Source organism: Lepisma saccharinum, chromosome 15 (assembly GCF_977018435.1).
Source record: "Lepisma saccharinum chromosome 15, izLepSacc3.1, whole genome shotgun sequence".
Lineage (NCBI taxonomy): Eukaryota > Metazoa > Arthropoda > Insecta > Zygentoma > Lepismatidae > Lepisma > Lepisma saccharinum.
In genome coordinates, this window is record NC_139243.1 from 12,468,681 (window position 1) to 12,487,387 (window position 18,707).

The 18,707-nt window shown below is 41.0% G+C and overlaps 1 protein-coding gene across 5 annotated transcripts in view; it reads right to left on the minus strand.

Annotated features, from left to right (window-relative positions):
• Pka-R1 (protein kinase, cAMP-dependent, regulatory subunit type 1) overlaps window positions 1–18,707 on the minus strand; it is a 198,699-nt gene that overhangs the window by 63,856 nt on the left and 116,136 nt on the right. The gene's annotated exons all lie outside the window — the stretch shown is intronic.

An 18,707-nucleotide genomic window follows, 5' to 3' on the forward strand; every position in this document is an offset into this window, starting at 1 on the left:
TTCGTTACAGGTTGACCAGCGCGTCGTCTCACTTTTGCTCCACTCCTTTCCTAAGCTCTTCTCTCTCCTCAATCCCAATCCAAAGTCAGTCCCCCTTCAGCCTGTCTCACCTCTATATTACCCAGGCCATGGAGCTCTTCCTCCATGCCGAATCGTGTTTTTAACTGCCACTATGCAAACCGCTGACTCCATAGGCAGATGGAACTACCTATTTCCTGAATACCTCAGGAGGTTTGCATAGCACAACACTGTGCATTGTTTACATGCCTCAGAGGTTGAGTCAACTGAGATAAACAAGTGAATGCCCTGGTCAACATGAAGCATTCAGAGAGGCTTTTAAAATAAAATATAATCTTATGGATTGATACGTTCTACCGCCGCGGGAAAAAAATTCCATGTTGAAAATTTAAAAGTCAAATCACAAAGCTTGACATGACCAAGGTTCTCCAGTTTGATATATTTTCTATATATATATAAAAATAATAATAATTAAATAACAACATATAGCTTTCTCTTGTTTTCCTACCCCCCCCCAAAATGTACTATTACCTGAAACCTTACAATACATAATAATGAGTACGCATGTCAATATGATGTGTAAAAAAAAAACATTATGTATCATTACATGACTGATGTTTACAAAAGTTCATGACATTATATGATATAACTTTCAACGTAAGAAAATTTTGCGTATGTAAGCCTTTTATGTAGTATTGCTCATTCCTAGTGAGTCGCGAGCGATCGCCGTTTGTCTTTTCTCCATCGCCAGCGCGATGCCAAAGCACAGCGTTAATATGCAAATTTGACTTGAATTTTATCATGGTGTCGGCGATATATCGTCACGATATTTGGCGATATATATTGTGTCGCCGATATATCGTCACGATATTTGACGATATATCACCGATATCACGATACGGAAAAAATATCGTATCGTCTGACGATATATCGCGATATTAAATTTCAGATATCGTCCATCCCTAGTGATAACCACTCCACCACGGCTTGCCCGCAGCTGTGAGCGCTTCGAATTCCTTTAGACCTCTCAACTTAGGCCCGCTTCAGGCGAAAGCATTTTCCTTAACATTTATACCGACCAAAATGCTACCGTGTAAAGTGAAAACTCTTCCGGCATTTCCCAACAATAGAATCGGTCCTATTTCCGAAGCATAACCAATCAGAAGCGACCTCTAGGTCACGAGTGCAACTGTAATGGCGGCCGAGTGGGACGTAAACAATCTATCACTTCACATTTTTGAAAGCCAATAACTATTCAACCGAGAGGAATAACGTTTCATATAAAACAGTATTAGGTACAAATCAATGACGCTGCTTAAATACATACTTCACAGCGTATACAATACACGTATGGAAGACTAAATTAGCTGTTCCAATTGTAAACACCCGGCACTGTCTCATATCCTATGCCATTCGTGCAGTATATATTATCGAACGTTCTCTGCACGCGTCGCATCGCAAACGAAAAGGCTAACCGGTATGTTACAAGAAATGCATCCGTTTAAAGAATTGCCTGCTATAAGATTTTTGGAAGGATTTATGCTAGCTAAAAAGCTAAGGAGATGCTTTCGTCTAAAGAGGGCCTTAGACTGTCCCTCATTGGTCTGTAAAAGCGGCATCCAATCAGAATGGAGCACCATTTTATGAACGGGTAATTCATTCGCTTCTCAGCAGTGTGGTACTTGAACTGCAGGAGGAAAAAGAGGATTATACACTTCTTCCTTGCATTCACTAACTCCACGGGCAACTCGTAGCTGAAAACTTTCATATTTCTCGAATGAAACCTGGCAAGTTCTTTCAAAACTAATTAAATGGATTTCGCCGTCGGACAGGCCTTGAATGTGAGCGCTGGCAGCTGCAACAAATCCTGACCGAAGCTTGATTACTGCTGGCGGGCAGATCCCAGGCAAACGCTTAAATGCAGTTTCATTTTTGCAAATATGCCTCTCGCCAACCTATTCAACAAAAATCTCGCCGGACCAACATTTCCTGAACTCACTCTGCGATACAAATTCTTTGTGTTCAGTTTACAGAAGTTCGAAAAAGAATTTCACATGGCTAGTGAGATTAATTCATTATATCGGTACGATTAATGGTGACAAAAGTTTCTCAATATAAAAGGAAACCTTTCTCGTCTAAATAGCTTTATTTGATTTGATTTGGTTCATTTTACTTCACTTTTCTGTCACTTTTGGCTAATGGCGAAGATGAGAATGATATGACGTCATCGATGAAGGGACACTCACAAAGAACAACCATAACCAATCTGGATTCCAACACGGGCGCTTGGGGAAACACCCATGTCCAAGCGGGGACTCGAACTCGGAACTTTAAGTGATTGCGATTAGCCACCGAGGCGGCACATAACATTAACAGTGCTTCTTTTCTTGGAAGAACGGTTCCGGTACTTTTCAAGTTTGTTATTGTAAGAAACAATCTGCAAAGTTCATCATAAGAGTTGTTAAAAATACAATGATTATATTCATAAACGATCGTACATAATTGCGAAAAAAAATCACTGATCACTAGTGTATATGTAAGAAACTATAAACGAAAAAGTTATGTCAAAACTATTACCAATGAAATAATATAAAATAATCTATAAATCATCCATTATTGCTAAATTTCACATTATCCAAGTGTGAAATCGAAATCATCATTTTTCTGGAAAAAAAATTTTCAACGATAGAGTTCTCGCGCAGAACATTAGTTTTCACTATCACTTTGGTGTGAGCGGTCCCAGTAATTTACAGTAGGAGGTAAAAAAAAATGATGTTGATGTAGTATCGTGACGACAATAATTCGGGACTGCAGTCCAGAAAACCAGATAAAGGCGGGTAAGGTACTCTATGCACTGACCGTTTGGCAGTCGGAGAAGGTCAGAAGTATCAAATACAAGTGTGCGAATTCACGTATTTGCACGAGGGGATGCTTAAACGTTCATAGCCCGACCAAGTTTCCAAATTGTTTAGAGGAAGGTCACATTGACTTGAAAGTACATGTATCAAAAGGCATTGCATAATTGACAGGCTTTCTTGTTGTTCCAGGTTTATTAAGTGACCATGTTTGCTGAGCAAGCGAACTAAAAAAGGGTGTCCTGTTTCTTCATGACAATGCCCCTGCCCATCGAGCAGCAGCAACACAGCCGATATTGCGAGACTTGGGCTTTCAGGGTCTTCATCTAGCTCCATCGGACAACTTTCTGTTTCCTCAGCTAAAGAAACACCTGAAGGACGGCATTTTGCCTCAGATCAGGAGGTGATTACTGCCACAGAGCACTGGTGCGAGGAGCAAACTTCAGATTTTTTTTAGTGGTTTGCAAAGGTTGGAGGACCGGGCCAGAAAGTACACTGAGCTTCGAGGGGAATATGTTGAGTAACCATGGAGTTTCATCATTCCAAGTGCATTCCTTCTACGTCGGACTACGAACTTTTCAGCATCCCCTCGTATCTTGAAAACTTGGACCGGCATAAGACACCATAGCAATCCACTACGGTCCTTGTAAGGACCAACTCGTCACTTCCTTAAGATAAACCAAATAGAATCTATTCTGATACACGACATTCACAGGTAAATCTAGTTTGTCACCACGTCCTCTCCGTGGAAGAAACTCGTGGTGAGTGAATTACCGAGGGCCGTAGGCGACTCGGATCTCAATGCTATTGTTGGGGCCTGGGACACGTCAAGAGCAATTTCTCGAAGTGCATTCACTTGCTCACACAACCCACGAGTCTGGCGAAATGGTATGGTGATTTGTTTACCGGCACACAATTCATTCCTCTGTGTGTTTTCTTATTTTTTTCCTTTCTGCAATACAAAGTCTGCATTAATTTTTCTGTTTTTCCCAGAGATTTCTTTTTACTGCTTTTCCTTCCCCATGCACAAACCCTATATTTAGGGACCTCTATTTTTCGTCCCCCCTCCAAAAGTGGTGTTATTGCTCCTGACAGTTTCATACTTTGATTGATTGATTTGGGTGTGTCATTGGCCATTTTGCATCCTTCTATGTATACGGGGAAATATCCCCTAATCTAAAATTCTGACTTCGCTCGGTAGCGTAAAACGTTTCTCGCGCGACAAACAGATTTTGATGATGCAAAGCATTCCGATATATGGTGAACGATCGAGAGAAACATCCATTTAAACGTGGTTTCACGTATCTGTCGGAATTATTCCATGTATGACACGAAAGTTTTTTTTTTTTTGGAAAGGGGGGTAAAATTTTGGTAAAACATGTTTCATTTTTACGCTTAATTTTTTTAAAGTCTAAAACACGAGATTGTTGGATTTTTCATTTTTTAAGTGTAAAATGTGTTGAAATTCGTGATAAGGTCAACAAATCGCATTTTATGCCTACCACATTCGTGTTATTTTGCGATTTCGAATGCATGGAAAATTGATTTTAATATGTCGCTGTACATACACAAATACTTTTTTTTTTTTTTTTGCAACAAATTAACTTTTTTCGGTGTCATTGCGTTTGCGATATATCACGGTCCCAACCTATACTTTATTCCAATCCGAATATCTGCTGAATCAACGGTACTCTGCAACTAAGCCCTAGACTAGCTTGTGCGCACTTTCAAGAAGAGCAGCTAATAGGAAAGTCCTTACGGAAGACGTCGCTGAATCACGTCGGATCAACTCTTGAGCACGTCTCGCAAGATCGATCATCTCTCGAGATTTATGTTCTCGAGTCTGCACTTCCTAAAGCACACCGTGGCAACCAACGAGTTTCCAGCTCTTGCTTAGTAATGTTCCCTACTTCGGGGACGTTTGATTCACAAATTATCTCATAAGGTTCAGGGTTGAGAGTCCGAACCAGGCATAGGTGTCGGATGGTGTTGGTTTCCATCCTTATTTACGTTTACTTCCAAAGATTTAAATAGGAGTGGGATCAGTCTGTGTAAGTAACGGGGCGGTGGGGATCAGTCTGTGCAAGTAACGGGGCGGTGGGGATCAGTCTGTGCAAGTAGCGGGGCGGTGGGGATCAGTCTGTGCAAGTAACGGGGCGGTGGGGATCAGTCTGTGTAAGTAACGGGGCGGTGGGGATCAGTCTGTGCAAGTAGCGGGGCGGTGGGGATCAGTCTGTGCAAGTAACGGGGCGGTGGGGATCAGTCTGTGCAAGTAACGGGGCGGTGGGATCAGTCTGTGCAAGTAGCGGGGCGGTGGGGATCAGTCTGTGCAAGTAGCGGGGCGGTGGGACATTAATGTGTGCAAATACGGGAAGAATGTGATGGAATTTGTTTATGCAAGGGGGCAGTGGAATTCTGCGTTGGGAATTAAAGAGGCGATAGCATAAACAATCTTAGGCACCACTCTTTAAAAACGCTAAACTGTCGATAGCATAGTCAGGGAGTGAGTGTGAACTGATAAATATTGGTCTCTGTGCTAGTCCTAACAGAAACAAATATACATGCGGTCTTAGGCAAATCTTAATATGAGAAAGTCATTTGGAGATTGCCAAAAGCTGGCAATGCTGCGGAACTTCCCAAGAAAAGAGGCATTCCTTCGCTTCAAAGCTCCACGTGAATTCTGGCAAGCATCCAATCTTGGTCTCAATATAGACATATAACGTAAAGGGAGTAGGAAAAATGCGGGAAAGAGAAGCCTGTAACTGGGAGGGAGCATAGGGGATAGAATCTTGCGATCTTTCTGTTTTTCCAAGCGCGTTTCTCCGCAGTGCCATGTGATTGTTCTACAGCTTCGCTATCTTCTTCCGATTGAATTCCAGGATGGTAAAGATAAACGACGGCGATTTGCAGTCACGTGTGATGAAAAACAGTAACATGTCTCCTTAACTTTATCACATTTGCTGTATTTCTCTTATTTTGCGCCGATTTTCTGTCACGTTTGGCCGATCGCGACAATGAGCATGAACGAAGAGATTCAATGAATTAGGTTATTTTATCCAATTTAGGCTTTTCCTACACGTTTGGCTAATCACGACGATGAGGATGAGTGATATGATAAAAATGATGCTGGGACAATCGCAAAAAACACCAATGCCCAGGCTGAAATTCGAATCCGTGACCCTTGGTGTCGTAGAAGCGAAGAATTGAGGAGTTGATGAGGCAACAGTGACAAAGAAACACCCATGTCCCGACCAGGATTTGAACCTGAAAACTTCACCAGCGAGGTTGTGTAGTGGGGACAGGTTCAGTCACAATCAGCTTTGCTACATAACCTGGTCATTAGCTAGCTAGTTTTCAGCAAATTTTGTGCTCGAAGTGAGGGAAGATGCGCCCAGATGATTTTTTTTCAATGCATCTCCCCAGCTGTCACACTGATTAATTGATTGAGTTGGCGTTTCAAGTTTACGTACAGTAAGGCTAACAGGGACTGAACCTACAGTTTAAAGTGGGATCCGAACCACTATGTACTTCCACCGGGCAACGAGCCCCCACCAGGTATCGAACCCGGGACCCCTTGATTACAAGGCAACGACTCTGCCACTGGGCCATCGGGGAGGCCCCAGTTGTCTTACTGTAACCATATTAAACCCCAAGGCTCGATCAAACACCCCCGCCAGCTAAAACTTCCCACTTCAAGCGTTGAGCATAATACTATCATTGATTAATAAACAACGCGAGCCGTTACGTGAATACTAAATGCCAAATATTGATATATGGTTACTTAAGATTTCTATTCTTTTACATACGTAGGGAGTATAATGAGAATCTTGTCATGGACATAGTTTATACGCCGAAACTTCTCATATAATTTAGTCAACTCATCCACCGTTGTAATTTATGGCTACGCCTACACTTGCATGTTCTGCGCAGTGCGTGGACGGCAACTCGCCTTAAATGAAAATCAAATTAGCTGGGTTTGTACACATTTTTGGCGTGGTTAATGTACCAGACCAGTTTTCCTCCTCGCCTCCCTCTCTTCCCCTTTCTGAATCCACACCGAATCCAGTCGGGCCGAGGCCTCGGAATGGAAATCCTCAATACGCCCTTCGGGACCACATCATTTTTCCCCTTTTTTCTCGATTGCTGTACGGGTAACTCCTTTTCCCGGTCTCCCACGTTTTGGCATTTCATCTCTACACGCCGTTCGGTGCACAAACAGACGAACTGTCGAAGAAGTTTTATCGGTAATGACCTCCATTCGAGAGTGACTGAGTATCTTTGGATCAGACCAGACGGAAAAAAAAGTAGCAAAGTTTCTGGAGCCAACATATTCGAAAACAAAGATGCCATAAGATCGTAAGTTTCTAGTAGGAAAAGAAACTGAACTTTTGGCTAATCACGACGATGAGGATGGAAGGGATGAAGGGACATCAGAACTACACATGAGATATGGCCAGTAGCGAAACTTGGGGCCCATCTTTGGGAATTTTGGAGCAGAACGTCAGGTCCTTGATGTTCAAAAAAACACTCTAAATTTGTAAGTTTCAGCAAACCTGAAAATTTGGGGGTGTGCCTTCCTACGTTAACACTAGGACACAGAAATCCCATAACATCATACTGGTTGTGGCTCCAGGCACCAGAGCGTCTTGGCCTGTACACATGCACTTTCCAGGGTGTACTACGTGCGCGTAGAAGACAGGTTGACTTTTGAATGACCTCCTAGAGAACTGTCCACACCCCTGCGAGCGCTATTATGTCAGAAATGTGCATCCATACACCTGCTAACAACACGGCACGCTTCTCAGCAATTACAGTATTTACTTCCTTAAGGCTAATTACAAAAATGAAGATGAATAATGAGATGAAAATGCTGAAGAAACGACCATGCTCACACCATGCATTGAACCTAGGGCCATTTGTATCGAGATCGTGATACTAGTACGCAATGTGATCACTGACGTCATATTTGATGGCGTATGACCTTGACAGCTGTTTCTATCTACCAATCGTAATAGAGGGATGTGTGCTGGAGCGGGTGGCAATCTCATTTGCGACGTGAGCGTTCTAGAAGCAACATAGGCTCCCCTGAGACAACGTTCTAGGAACAACATCGGCTCCCTTGAGACAACATTCTAGGAACACCGATTCGCCTGAGAAATCGTTGTAGGCTCTCTTCGAGCACATGCATAACTCTTCATCATCATGTAATGAGTCCTGAACGAGTCTGCATCTTTCGTTAGTGTTCCAGACCAGAATGTAAGTTTCATTCCATTTGCGGAAGCCCGCATCGTTCAAGGAGAAGACTACAATTACGCAAGAGGTCCTCTTCCGAAGTCATCCCCAGGGCCAACCAATGGACCACTCAAAAGATCTGATGACACAAGCTACCCGTTAGCCTTGAAGCAGCAGCTTCGGATACGCAAACGGTAAACGTCAGACCTCCATCAATTCGTTTATGGCACCTCGATTCGACTTACTCCACATGCCGGCGTACAATGCAGCCATTCAACATTCGCGGAGGAAGAAAGTGGACCGAGTCAATGGCAGCTTACGTAATCAAGGTATTTTTGGCTCTTCGAGGCTGCTTCAACCTGAACAGCAAAGCGCTTCCGTAAGCGAAAGTAGCCAGACGCCAGGCCCTCCAGCCTCTATAATGCAAATAGACAAAAAGCGACCAAAATCTACTTGCAACATCAACTTGATCATAGGGACCCGCAGAAAATTTCCTAAAAGAAGGGGGAGAGCGTTAAAAAATGTTTTGCAGAAAATTTCTTAAAAGAAGGGAGGGAGCGTTAAAAAAAATGTTTTGAAGTGTGTAACGTCAGGTTTAAGGGTTTACGCAAAGAAAATTTTAAGACTGAGAGGAAGAAAAATAAACGAACGAGAGAAGAGAGAGAAAGAAGGGGTAAGGAGCAGAAATAATTAAACACGAGAGAGATAACAGAAGTTCGAGAAATAGGGAGCCATACAATAAAGGATAAAACCACATAAAAAAATGAACAAGATAAAGAAGCAGAGGTGTATTCTAAAACGTAGGGAGGAAGGCAAATCGTTCGCGAGCAGATCAACGGGAGAACTGAATCGTTCGCGAACGGATCAACAGGGGGAGGGAGTAGTTCGCGAACAAAATAACGAAAGGAGGGAATCGTTCGCGAACGGAGCAACGAAATGAGGGAATCGTTCGCGAACGGAGCAACGAAAGGAGGGAATCGTTCGCGAACGGAGCAACGAAAGGAGGGAATTGTTCGCGAACGGAGCAACGAAAGGAGGGCATCGTTCGCGAACGGAGCAACGAAAGGAGGGCATCGTTCGCGAACGGAGCAACGAAAGGAGGGCATCGTTCGCGAACGGAGCAACGAAAGGAGGGCATCGTTCGCGAACGGAGCAACGAAAGGAGGGCATCGTTCGCGAACGGAGCAACGAAAGGAGGGCATCGTTCGCGAACGGAGCAACGAAAGGAGGACATCGTTCGCGAACGGAGCAACGAAAGGAGGACATCGTTCGCGAACGGAGCAACGAAAGGAGGACATCGTTCGCGAACGGAGCAACGAAAGGAGGGCATCGTTCGCGAACGGAGCAACCAAAGGAGGGCATCGTTCGCGAACGGAGCAACCAAAGGAGGGCATCGTTCGCGAACGGAGCAACCCAAGGAGGGCATCGTTCGCGAACGGAGCAACGGATGGATACAGACGTTCGCGAACGGAGCAACGGAAGGATAGAGTTGTTCGCGAACGGAGCAACGGAAGGATAGAGTTGTTCGCGAACGGAGCAACGGAAGGATAGAGTTGTTCGCGAACGGAGCAACGGAAGGACGGAGTCGTTCAAGAATGGAGCGGCGGAAGGAGGGAGGAACCGTTCAAGAACTGAGCAACGGCAAGAGTAAATGCAAGAACAGAATACAAGTGGAAAGTATCAAGTCCTAATAGAACACTTTCGCGTTTAATTCAATTTGTTCAATTCATTGTTACGGCGATTACTTAGATTTTCTAACTGGACATGAGATGATTCAACATATTTTGGACAATTGAAATGCAAATGCTGCTACAATAGAAATCACACATACAAAAAGGCTACCCAGTAGATCTTGACTGAAAAGAGCTGACGAACATTTTTTTTTAAAAAAATAAATAAAGTTCCAAGCGATAAAGTTGGAATTTGACACATTTTGCACCTTAGCCGACAACTTCTGGAATGACACGTTGCATCGTTCTCCTGTATCTCTATATGTAAATCGCGACGATGGTATGAAGAAACATGCCTTACCCTCATTCGAACCAGAATCTGTGGCGCGCAACTCTAACCACTACCACGAAGGCTAGCTTCCATCCGCCTAAACTCCAGCTGTCATCCCCAGATATTTTATAGCCTACAGTATGGGATTTTAAAAAGTCCGCACGTGCAGCGCTGGAGAGCGTAGACATTTTTAAAGCGAGTTTGCTTTAAGCTAATTTCATATTGCCGCAGTTACAAAAATCTTTCGCTTCTTTAATGGCGCAGGGAGATTTTTCTTTTAAAAAATTCTGTTGTGAATTTGTGCCGAGGAGACTGCGTTACAGACTAAATTATCTGGTTAATTTTACTTAGTTTTCCGCAACTTTTGGCTCATCGCGAAGAGCAGGATGAGGAATATGATGAAATTGATGACGGGACACTCACAAAGAACGCCCAGGCACTGTGCTAACAACTCTTCCACATAGGTCGGCTATGCGTTAGTCCATTTTTCTATGTATAGCCAGCCTACATACGGGTTGAGACCATCGATTAAGCAAGCTGCATCGCGCCTCGTGGGAAGTGCTGAGCTTGCCTATGCTGACGTCACAAAATCAGAAGAGATTCCAACAATGGGAACTCACGATTCCGTAAGCAGCCTCCTTGGGGCATATGCTCGCTAGAAAGAAGGAAAAATGAGGGATTTTATGAGAAGACAGGCTGGAGAGATAAAACTGCCGCGGTAGCAAAATAATCCAGAGCACGGTTGAATAAAATATAACTTTCGACTTTCGTCTCCACAAAGAGGATGCAGGACATGAGATGCGTGCTTGTGTATTTTCGCAACACGTATTAAGGAAATGGAAAAGCTGGCCTTGACTGCTGGAAAAAGGAACGCTAAATGGTAAAAATCCGTGGTGATATGAGGATGGGCTTTAAGAGGCCATATCATGGGCAGCGGAAAAAGATACCTTCAATCAGTACACTTTTACTCGAAAACTATTTGAGACATTTGAATGAGCATTGTGGTAAATTGATTAGAAATCTTGTGTGGTGGTTATTTAGCGTCACATTTCTGCCACGTTGGCTGATCGCAATGACGATGATATGAAAGTGATTAAGTGACACAAAGAAACAGCCATTCCTAAGGCGGAACTCGAATCCCGAGCCTTCGAGGCGGTCTAATTCCACACACAGAATCCAAAAATGCGTCAACTGACACAAATATGTTGACTTCTGTAAAGTACACAACTGCTCATTATGTACTTTTGGTGGATCAAAACACACACAGAAATGCATAAAAGGGTATCAAATGCTTTACCGTGTGATGAAGTAAAAATGCATCAAATGATGCATCATTGGTGCATTTCGAGTTCTGTGTGTGTGTACCTTGTTGGATAGCTGATGACACAAGGAAGTATTTTAAGTAATTTGTACGATTCGTGTCATACCATTTTTGTTATTAATATGTTGCCAAGTAAAGTACGATTGTTTTTTTTTATTTCCACTTGTAAGTTTAGACCCACCCGTTACTTACATGTGATTGTTATTTGGGAAAAACTTTTTTCAACGAACCACTTATTTGTTAGCTACCAGAAAACGCTGAAATATGTGCCAATGAGCTGTTTTTTTTCCCAATTCGTATTTTTATGTGGAAAATTGTCATTTAAAAAAACCCAATAGAAATTCGATTATCTCGAAAACTACTAATTTTCGGACGGGGTATCATATGGTCAAATTTATTGCAAATTGCCGCTACTTTAACCCCTTTCAGGGAATACATCTAATTACAGGTCACCCTGTATATATTAAAAACTAATTTGTTTCGTTTACACTAGCCACAGAGTAAAAATAAGCAGTCTCAATAAAAGGTGTAAAGGCATTATATTTGTTATTTGTACATATTGGTTAACTTAGTACATATTTAAAATGTTGGTTGTGTTGCTATAAATGAAGCACAAGTGAATTCACTGATCGAATATTACTTTCCACTCCTCTCGTAAGCCTTGCGACAAGCTTCGCGTCACTTCCGTGCTCACTCCAAGATGAAATTGGAGATGAATTACAAGAAAATGCTTTCAAACGGCCAAAGAGCCTCCTGCCATCAATTCTTCTCGCCATTTATTTTCCGAAATGAAACTTCTGAGCAAACAGTGAATCTCGACGAGCCTGGAAGTCGTTTTATTGGGGTGTTATATATTGAAAGGCAGAGTCATGTTTCACAACCGGAGGAAGTTTGCACGCAAGAGGAAGCTATTCCTGGCGAAAGAATTTCGCCCACAATCAGTTTCGTAAAAACAAAATTTCCTGTTATTCCAGGTTTTCCCCATCAGAGCATTAGGGCATTTAGTGCACGTGAACATGTGTGTAAAAAGGACACTATATTTAACTAGCATTAACACTTAGAATCCCGCAGATAAACAAGTTTAGAAGGGTTAGAGGCAATAATCAGTATCAAACTGAACCATACTTTGGGCAAACAGTGTTAATTGGATATTATCCATTGTCTGGTGCTCATTAATTGATATTGTTTTAGGTACACTTTATGCACAGTTAGGCTAATCGGGACTGGACCTACAGTTTAAAGTGGGATCCGAACCACTGTGCAACGTGCTAGTGCTTTTAACTATACTTATTCTAGCGCCACTTCTCTCGTCTCGTCTTCAGGTGGACAAATACCTTTCTGCCGGTGGTGGGTATCGAACTATGACAGACCGGTGAGTTTACTACAAATCCGATGCGCTAACCAACGACTCCGCGGAGAGATTGTAAGATTAACAAAACAGGAACCAAAAGTTTAATGATAATAATAATAATAATAATAATAATTGTCAACCCTCGTGACATTAGAACTCCTTTTATTTCGAGGGTCTCTCCGCTGGTGTAGTGGTAACGAGGTCGCCTTGTAATCAAGAGGTTCCGGGTTCGATGCTAGGTGGAGGAACAATGTGATTCGCATTCCACTGCACAGACAGTCTCAATTAGCCTCTCTGTGCATAACAGAACAAGCATTTTAGTTCGTGTTTCTAGCTAATCCCTTGTGTAGATCCACTCCATGTATTTCTCTAATTCGGTCGCATGTTGCTGGCATCTTCTCTTTCGCCTACATCCAATGCAATTTATTTACATCACGTTTGAATACATTTTCATTAACTACACTTCAAGGTCACGCTGTTCGATTTTCTACAGCAACGGCCCCCAAGCTGATTGCGGAAATTGATTACTTAACATCTCTAATTTATGCCACATGAATTGCTAAGATAATGAAACTGGTCTCATAACAGTTATTGGAAAAACGTAACTTCCGCAAGGGAGAGTAGGGAGGAAGTTGTTCAAATACTTACTACAAGAAACTAACACGTAACGTCTCGCGCAGTTGAGGATGTATTTAAGGGCAAAATATACACACACTATATTTCTGGGGGAGGGCCGAACCAATAATAATAAAGTTTATAATGAAAATAAGGTTAATGTATCTATTATTATAATTATTATTGTTATTTCAATGAACTGGTAAAAATGATATAAGAATATAGATACAATAATATGTATTCATTATCTAGCTTACGTCTAGTTAACTGATTGATTGATTGATTTGGTATTTTAAGTCGACTTTATGCACAGTAAGACTAATCGGGACTGGATCTACAGTTTAAAGTGGGATCCGAACAACTATGTGCCTCCACCGGGTATCCATCCCGGGACCACTTGATTACAAGGCGACGATGCTACCACTGCGCCATTGGGGAGGCACCTTATGTCTAGTTTAGATCATTAAAATTTGTATAAAAACAGCTGTCAAACGAAAGAAATGAATGTCATTCTTTAAAAAAATGGATTATTTATTGATTACCAAAAAGGTTGTTAGGTCCAGCTGATGAAAAGTAAGTTCCCTGAGGTATAAAGTTCGGAAGGTACTGTGAACGTAAAGCTGCACAGTCACAATCTAATCCACAATATTATGTAAGTTCTGTGGAAAGAAATCAACTGTATTTTATACAGCAGTAAACGAGTACGTGCTTATTTAAATTTGGATTTGCTAATTCTTTCGGGGAAAGGGGGAGGTGTACCTCTTGAACTTTCTTTCGCAATACAGTAAAAGAAAAAATATACATATGGAAAACATTTTTAAAAGCACACCTTTGAAATAATATATTGTGCTCTACAGGAAATATAAACATGTTCAACGATTTAGTCTTAATTAAAACAAATATCTTTCGGTTTAATGCACTAATCGAAATCATCACTAATTGTGTTCTTCGATTCGTTCTGTTCACTGCTGAGGAATATATATACTATGAATAACGGTATCTTCTCTTATTGGGTACCCTGATCGTAAAAAAAAAATTAATTCTGGTTATATGTACTTTACTTTCTAATCTATTAAGTCTGGAACGAGTTTGCTTTTAAATTAAGTCCACTTTCTGCGCAGACAGGCAGTAGGATCTGAATCATTATGTGCTCTCACCATGTATCGAACCCGGGACCCTTTGATTACGAGAGACTTGGCTAGTACTGTTAAGACTTTTTTTTAGGCGTATTCGATCTCGCCAAGTTTCGGTTTCACCCACAACTAATAATTACACACTAAGAAAACTAGGTGAAGAGCAAATGAATAGGGTTCCGTCCAATTACGATAGAGAACAATAGCATAAGGACATCTTGTAACAAGTTTACGAAGACGCGACCCGGGAAGGAAACAATTAATTAACAAATTCTGCTAATTAATGCCCCGCGGTGGAATAAGCTCAACTAGGGGCAACAACCAAATTCGCTAAATCTTAGTTAGCAGCATCTTGCGACACTTGCTTGAGACAAGGAGGAGCGTACTGAGACTTTACGAAATGCTGCAATGTCGACACACCAACTAAATTAGAGAGTTCTCACGGCCCAAAGAGTACATGAACAGATAAAAGTATTAAAGGCTCTCCTGCAACGGGTTAACTGATCCCAACCCATGCCCTATTTCTTCTATTTTCAGCAATTGTGGTTTCTTGTACAGGGCCAACGAACTTAGTAATACGGCCGTGTTTTATGGAGTGTATATTGATACACTTATTTTTCACTCTTTGTATGCACGGTTAGAAGCTTTTTCATCTTCATTAATAATAATAAAAACTGATTGAAGGAAGATTTAGAAATTATGGCTTTATCGCAATCCAATCACGTAGAAAAATATTCACTATATATGTGCTTTTATTACCATACATTTCTGCCAAAATGTATAAGACAATTATTTCTGAAATATGCCATTTCAATCGCATTCACCCTCGAAATTTCAGCTTGCAACACTGATTCAAGGACTCTGCAACTTCTCAATGGATTCTGCTTGTGATTTCACACCTCTGTGGACACACAAACGGGAACAGCTTATAAGTGTGGCAAAGTCCTCATCAATGCATCACAGGAAAAACTCAAAGATTCCACCCAGACTGTCCCTTTTGCTTTGGTAAAAGGTTCACGACCCCAAAGCATCATAGTGAACACCGCCAGGCACCAATTGTTGTGCTATGGCAGTGATGACCGACGTTATTCCAATTTCAAAACCAGCTTCCCGACCTTAGCGAAGCTCATCATTGAACTGTCAATTACTGTCAAAAATTCCTATGTGTGCAGGCATAAGAATTATCAGTAACATGGAAAATCATTAACGCTGACGTTCCTAACAAGTTCGGCGTCTGAATACACTTCGGTTTAACGCAAGAATAATGTTTTCACAATTTTACGAATAGGCACTAAAGAATAACATCCACGTAAGACTCTTGTCAGTTTACCAATCGATCTCACATCATGGTGGCGTAGTGGTGCGTGCTATGCGCTATCTTGTCAAGATTTACATATTTGTTCAGAACCAGAATAGGACTAAATCTTTTAAGAATTACCAAGTAATACATGTTTAGCATTTGTTATACAATCGAGGGCTATTTACTTCCCCCGAACTTACACGAAGGCAAAGATTAGATTGGGATCCTACAGCTTTGAATTGACATTACCTAAGAAAATTTATGCACATTAATGCTTGTAACCATGTGTATAAAACATTATTCAGGAACTTTCCTTTTCATCAACTGGATATAACATTTTTGTTGTTCTTATAAATATTCCAACTCAATTTTTTTTGACAATTTTCTTGCCAGAATTGTTGCTTTTCGAACAAATTTCAGGGATTTTAACTACACGTAAGCTAGATACGTTCCACAATATCTATTCTCATGCCAACATTTTATCTCCTGAAGTAATAGTAATAATATTAATTTACATATTTTAATAATTACTATTATTATATCAACGCCTTGATTATCAACTTAATTATTACTATTATTTTTATTTCTGAAACAATTGGTTCGTACCCATCCCGAAATATATTTCTAAATATGTGCCTGTAAAACTTGTAGCCTTTACTCTGATATAAGCTAGTCAACTAGGTAATACTTTTCCAATTGCTCTTTCCCGAATCCTGCATTGAAAACAAAACAATAAAAAAAAGCACAATAGTAAAAAGAAGCAAGCAAGAGGAACAAGCAAGATAATAAGATAACCAGTTTTCCCCCCAATTAAGGAAGCGACATAGATCGATCTCGGACGAACAACAAAATCTCTCGGAGCTATTCTCTCCAAATTACTGCATAAATGGCTAAAGCACAACAGATACGTGATTCCCTCGGGGTATTTTCCGCGGAAAAACGTCACGACCGAAGATCAGCAGATAGACTGGGATAAATCACGAATATTCAATCCTTTGTAATATTCTCTTCAAGGTTGGAAGACTCAAGACACATATTCAACATGAACCTTATTTCTTGTTAGATTTCACGTCGTTCATATGACCACGAGATTGCGAATGAAAGACAAAAGACGAATTTAAGCTGCAACGATGTTTATAAAGCAGTTCGGCATCAGATATTAAGAGCGAGTACCTTCGTCCTCCAATCGGCTCGCGTGTTTACCAGTACCTCCTGATGTCACTTCAACACTGCACCTATCCCGCTCCCTTCTGCAAGCACTATAGGCTCGCTGGCTTGATCGTGTTACCTGCCAGAGACTTTACAATAATTGTACGGCATACGAGAACAGTTTGTTTATGTATTTTAGCTATTCCACGCGTTTCACACATATAAATGTGATAGGCCTATTGTAATTAGAAAAAAATGAGGAAGAAATCCGATAGAATTAATTACGAGATTGCCAAAAGATTAACATTCCGAAACGAGTATTCGAATATGACTAAATACCATGTGAATATATCAATTTAGTCAATTTCTGACTACTTCCGTTTTGACAATGCATCAACACGTTACACGATCCATTGAATGAGGTTGTTGAACAAAAAGTTAATGGTCTGAAAGTGCATTTCTAGATTTACACGATTATATGTTTGACTCGCGTACTTTTGATGTGGCCGTCTTGTACGCTCGCATGCGTGACCTTCGGCCACGTTGTGGACGCAATCACGTTATAGATGGGGTTCCTCAACGATCTTAATGACTTTGAAAATATCTGCATGTTGTATTGGATGAAGGGGAACAAGTGTATAAGTTTGCTAATTTGAAAAGTTTAGAAAATAACTTTATGTGTATACTCCAATATTGTACAAATATTCAACACATTATTGTCTATTTTCATAATAATAAACTGGGTAAATATTGTCAATTTCAAAATAGTTAGATATTTCAAATAAACGAATTGAATAGCGTCACTATATTGGAAAAGCAGTATTTACGTCTTTTGTCATTTTCACATATTTAAACTTAATTGAAAAATAATTGTTTTCCGACATTCCCATCAAATTGCTCTCTCTCCTCTGTAATGAATTCTGATGCCCATGTTTTGAAATTCGAAAAGCCTAGCATAATTCCCTTGCAGTAGTTTTCCGGTTGAAAATAAACATTCTTTAAGTTCCCTAGCAACGTCCGTTTCCATGGACAACAACAAGCACGGCAAGCTCTGAAGAATTGTTTGTTATTATGCCTCTACACATTTAGTTAAAACAAACACGATGTAGATTATTTTCGCATTGAGTATACCAATATATACGTAATTGTATCTGGACTGAATCTTTATTTTCTTGTGTAGATGTCACCCTTGTTTGAGGCACCTTTTCAAAACCAGGAGTTCATTCATCTGTGTGTGATCTGTGACAAATAAAATGTAGCTAGACAATTAAAAATTGAAGGAAACAATGTGTGCTGCAAAAAAAAAAAAAAAAAAAAAGCCATGGGAACTGTTGCTAAGGGCGTGAAAAAAGGGCATTTTCACCCTTAAAGAAAGGCCAATTGAGGGATTTCTTAATTTTCTCGGCCATTTGGGACGATTTCGTGGGGGGTCGTAATCGGTCATTTTTTGCCTCCGAGGCTTCCTTCATGGAGAACATTTATGTCAGTGAGTGGTGGGATTGGGGCTATATACGAGGGTCACTCTGAAAGTTTTGAGAATCGACAATAAGCCAACGCACCACGCTGCTGGTGTTTCTATATTTAGATTGGCATTTGAATAGCAAACTCGGCAAGTTTCAACTTGCTCCAACAATGGGCTGAGTCAGCATGATAGTTTACACAGCAGCAAAGATGGATGGATCTGAAACGAGAGCATTTATGCGCTATGATTTTTCATGACTTCAAAGTTGGT